Genomic DNA, 6000 nt, shown 5'->3' on the forward strand with positions numbered 1-6000 from the left:
AAAAGAGCAAGTAATGCAAAATCTGTACTGATGTATCTTCTTGCTTAGATGAAACACCTGAAGAATTGTGACAGGACCCAGAAATAAAGAGATCAGGCCTGTTATTGTTCAGCGTCTTGGAAGAAGGAATTGAGGGGGTACTCATCAAATTTCCAGATGACACCAAATTGGGAGGGGTAGCTAGTGCCACAGAAGACAGAATCAGAATTCAAAATGACCTTAACAGATTGGAGAACTGGGCGCAAGCTTAACAAAATGAATTTCAGTAGGGACAAAAGTAAGGTTCTGCACCTGGCAGGAAGAACCAGATGCACAAATATAGGATGGTGGGCATCTGGCTTACTAGCAGTACATGTAAAAAGGATCTAGGGGTCTTGGTGGGCCACAAGCTTAACATGAGTCAACAGTGTGATGCAGCAGCAAAAAAGCTAATGCTATTCTAGGCTGCCTCAACAGAAGTATAGTGTCTAGATCAAGGGAATTAGTAGTATCATTCTATTCTGCCTTGGTCAGACCACACCTGGAATACAGTGTCCAGTTATGGGCACCACAATTCAGAATGGATGCTGACAAGCTAGATGGGCAAACACATGCCTGTTGTGTTGCTGTATCTCACCTCCCTTCTGGTTGTGACCAAAAGGTGTGGCCCAAGGGAGTGGGATTTTGAGTAAAACCATAACTACAGCAATAAGAGGAGCTACATTTATCACATATCCATGAATTGCTATATAAAGAGCATAAAAGGACATTGTTTTCATAGGTTGAGCACTTAAACAATGTGATCCCCACATACAGTTGTTGTTCACATCCACCTGTCTTGATAAACAACTGAGTGTGCCTCTGGGGAGGAAGACAAACCACTACATTAGCAGTGGGAATTATGCATTTTCTACCTAGTTCAGAAATGGAGTTGAACAGCATCAAACTCTTCATTTCAGTGAAGTTGTGCCTGTCTTTACAAAAACAGGAGAACCGAAACAAGATGAGTCATGAAGGTGGGGTGCAGTGGTAGCAATTATAATAGCAGTGAAGAAGGGCACATTTTCGAGGGACCCTATGGACTTTCCAAAAAAGGCTTAGTTTACAGCTTCATTGAATTCTGTAGCAGTGGTATACCCTACATTTTTAGCTCAATACTTGCATTTCTGAGCATCACCAATCTCAATAGTGTTATAACAGCAGGCAGGCATTTACAACTACATACCTGAAAGGGGATCCACAGGTCTAGGCATACTTGGGAGAAATTGATCTTTGCAAATTCCAATATGGAATGTCGTGATCCGTACCTCTCAGACCAATATACAGTTCAAAATTTGGCTATCTAAACAGATCTCACAGTTCTCCAGATGTTTGGATACTGTTCTTGGCCATTTAAACACATCAAAATGTGCACTGAATAAATTTAAATAAATAGATTATCTTATTTAGAGAATACTATTTATATATATCTTTTAAGATAAAATATGCATTTAAATGCATACTAAAACAGATATGTTTAAGACAATTTAAATGCTAACAATGCCAGATTAATATGGAAATCCAAAGGAATAGAGCTTTGGGTAATATCCAGCCTTGAGAGTAGATCCACTGAAGGCAGAAGAACCCCACTGACTAAGCATGACTAAGTTTGGGGCTAACACATGTAGAAAAAAACAGAGAAATACAGATTTATCAATCCATTTGCAGGCCTATGCACTGGCTATTTTACAGTAACATTGCTTCTTCTTTGTCTGTATTGTACAAAAATGTTCATTAAGAGACCCTGATTTATTGCATCTTTTTGACAGCTACCTTATATAGCAACACAACGTTCCGTGGCTTTCTAGGCTAAACCTTTGACAATGGTAACAGTATGGGGCCTTAGTGGAATATATTAAAAACAGCATATACTAAAATATAGTGTTTATCCATTAGTTAAGCAGAAAGCCAGCAATGTAAAGGGTTGCCAGACGATTAGCAAAGCAAGTTGGACATCTAAGAGATTACCTTTTGTGCCAAATCCCTTTTGCTAGTTCTCCACCTCATCAATATTGAATTCTGAACTTCCTTTGAAAGAAGCATAAAAGTGGCTGTATTGATGATTTACTGCCACCTAACTTTTCAAAAGCAGCATTTTGTTCCCACATCAGCCTCAGCAGAAAAGTACTTTGATTCTGCACTGTATCAACTGAAGCTACTGATCTTCTGCTAGGATCTGCCCTCACACCAGGAAGAAAAGTAGATGTGACCCCCATATTTGTTGGTATCACATAAGCCTGTGTGGTTTTGCAAATGAGACCTGAAGTACGGTAGTTTCTTATTTCATGCCACTGAGGGAACTACTTCCTCCACTCCGTTGAAAGGATACACACAGCTAAGTATGTATTTTGAGATAAAATATGCATTTAAATACTTAAAATACATATTTAAATAGTTTGAGTTTTTTTTTTTTAAAAAAGAAAAGAATAATACAGATCTGGAATGGAACAGAATTAAAGGTTAAAATGTGCAGTAGTGACATGGATCAAAACCAGTCAGATTTGTGCATCCCTCATACTACATCATGGTTTACTTTCACTGCCAATTTCCCTCTCAGGCTGGCCTAAATAGAATATTAGTTTCTTTTTTTCTTTTTTTAAAAAATGATATTTATTACTTTTAAAACTTACAGAAAAAAAAGAAAAAGAGAGAAGAAACAAAAGAAACAATACAATATAGACAATACAAAACACAACCTTAACATCTAAGCACCATAAACTATACAAGACAAAACAAAAACAATTTAAAAACACACATCATGCCTTTACCATAATCTATCTTTCATTCCCTTGTTTCATTGACCTCCTCTCACCTCCCTCCTTGTATTCCACTTCTATACGTTATCTCAGCAAATCCTTTATCTTAAAATATTTTTAATCTTATTCCCCATTAAATCTAATATACCTATTTACACTTAACCTCTTAAAACATTTCCACTAAGGCCTAGAATATTAGTTTCTTCTGAGTGCATTTCCCCTCCAGTATGGCTGTGGGTCAAGGGTGCTGACCCACAACTATAGCCTTATTCATGCACTCCTACTCCCAATTATTTCAAGATGATTGGCCCTACCCATCTTGCCAATCCTCCTCACTATTCCTGAAGCTCATGCATGTTGAGGGGCTGAAATTCTGCAGCAGAAAGCCTGCTCTCATTGAGCTGCCCACATCATTATGAACCTGAGAAGAACAGGGTTCTATATTGCACCAGGACTCTACTTGAGCTGATAGGTGGTGACTTCTAGCCTGCTGGTCAACAATGCTTCAAAGCATCATACAGCCCCGCATGACACTTTCAATTCAGTCAGATCAATTCATCCAGCCCTGACCCAACATGTAGAATCAGGGGCACCTCTACCAGAGAGCATTTGAAACCCACACAGACCAAAACAAATATGAAAAAAATAAACGAGTTCAAGGGAAGTTGTACACAAAGTAGACTGACAAGCAAAAGTGCCCAAGTGTGAAAACATTAACCCTTTTCCTGTCTCTTTTCATATTCAAAAAGTAATCATTTGGTTGCCTAGAGGAATGGAATATGCAACATTCTTTGAAAAATGAGACTATTTCTGTTTACTCACAGCCAGCCGCCAGTATGCCTGTCCAATACAGTGGTACCTGTAGTTATGAACTTAATTCGTTCTGGAGGTCCGTTCTTAACCTGAAACTGTTCTTAACTAGAGGTGTGTTTTCGCTAATGGGGCCTCTTGCTACCACTGTGTTGCCGCCACACAATTTCTGTTCTCATCCTGGGGCAAAGTTCTCAACTAGAGGTAACTCTTCCAGGTTAGTGGAGTTTGTAACCTGAGGTGTTTGTAACCTGAGGTGTTTGTAACTTGAGGTACCACTATATATGGATCAGTAGAATAGAAACATTAGTTTCCATTGACGATTTCCATTGAGGATTCAGATTTAAATTCAGAGGTAGAACACATTAGGGAAAAGTAGTGGAATGGTCAGAACAGCAACAGGAGAGATACATGCTTCAGATGACACTTCAGCAGAATTCTCATTTTTGCAGTACTCTGCACAATTTCAATTAGCTGTTATTCTGGGCTGGTCACAGAAACTCAGGCCTTCAAATAAAAACATCTTGAAGGTCCCAGGCCACAGAGAAGTTAGGCTGGCCTCAACTAGAGCCAGGGCTTTTTCGGCTGTGGCTCCGACCTGGTGGAACACTCTGTCACAAGAGACTAGGGCCCTGCGGGACTTGACATCTTTCCGCAGGGCCTGCAAGACAGAGCTGTTCCGCCAGGCCTTTGGCCAGGGCACAGCCTGACTCCCTCCTTTGGCAATCTTCGCGGAGCTCTGGCCCAGTGGTGGCCAGTGGCTTGAATTTAATTAAATTTATAATGAATGATTTTAGAGTGTTGTTTGTGCTGTACTTTTGTACTGTTTTGTTGTTGTCCTGAGCCCGGCTTTGGCTGGGGAGGGCGGGATATAAATAAAATTTATTATTATTATTATTATTATTATTATTATTATTATTATTATTCTATTAAGACGACACAGCACATTCTGCTGGGATGACTCAAATCAGAAACTGGCATGCTCTGGCAATGATGTTCCTGCCCACCTGTGGGTGGGGCTAATGGAAGGATTGCTGTGTGCAGGCATGCGAACTGTAGGGAGCCAGGGCAAGGTGATGCCACAGTAATTCAGCTGATCATTTTGTACCTTCTTAATAGAAGCATCAGGCCCTCTGCCCATGTGGCCAGCAACACACAGCAGTATTAGCTTGGAGGACAAGGCAATTCTGGAGTGAGGCTTCTTTCTTCTTGTTTATCCAGAGCAGGCTAGACCCATCATAGGAGCCTACACAACACAAAACACTGTTGTTGTGTGTGGGTTTTAATTTTTTTATCTTATATTTTGGAAATGTGCATCCAGGTTTTTGTTTCCTTTAAATTGGGGGGGGGCAAGAGAGTGGGGCCCTAAACTGTAGCTTGTTTAGTTATACGTAAATCTGGCACTAGGTGGGAAGACAAGGTCAGGCTGTCCCTGGGTCTGTCCCACCAAGATATGATGTGGCCTGACACTAATGCAACCAACGCTTTCGTTAAGCACATGTTATTTGAACACATTTTTAGATTGGATGCATCTGGGAGTGATGAAGAGATCAGAGTTGTGAGGTGAAGCTTAGACTAGGCCAGGGAGATCCAAGTTGAAATCTTCACTCAGCCACAAAGCTCACCAGTAGATGATGGATCTGTTGCTGTCTCTGTCTCCCAGCCTAACAGGGTTAGAAACATGCCTGCAGGGGTGGTCCTGTCCTGTGGAACTCCCTGCCAGAAGAGAGTGGGCATGAATTGTCCCAGTCTTCTAAACACTGTTCGATTCATGTAGGCCTCTGAAACCTAAATTTGTTTTCCCAACAAGATTTCATTGATGGCTTTATTAATTTTGTTGTCGTTTTGTATGTTGCATACCACCTTTTTGTATTTTTATGAAAGTGTGGTCTAGAAATAATATTCAATATGGACCAAGCATGGAATGGGTAGGGTCTCCAGAACAGACAACAGATCCCATGGGTGGGAGTGTTATAGGTTTCCAGGTGGGAAAAAAATCTGGTTTTACTGAAAGATAGTAAGGGGAATCAGAACTAGAATCCACTAATTATCCGTCACCCATAGGACCTGTGTAAAAGTTTGCTTTTGATCATGATTGATGCTCTTTGCTTCAAAAAGCCAGCTTTCCCTCCCCCCCCCACCCTGAATATCGGCATAGGTCCCCCCCCCCCACTTTCACCCAGTTCTGGAGACTGGCACACAATGCCTGCAGGAAAAGATAGAAATAGACACCCTGTCACCATTATTTCTCATCAAGCTATAAACCTAATAGCAGGCTCCTGTAATGGCCAGTTGAGTTCTATAAATGTACTATCCTTCCCCAAGTCAGCGCAGGACCTATGTAGGGCTGGAGCTCCAAAAGATGCAACAGAAAACAGGTCCCACCCTCCTCATTCTCCTAGCTACAAACACAGCA

This window comes from Podarcis cretensis (genome assembly GCF_951804945.1).
Source record: "Podarcis cretensis genome assembly, chromosome: 10".
NCBI lineage: Eukaryota > Metazoa > Chordata > Lepidosauria > Squamata > Lacertidae > Podarcis > Podarcis cretensis.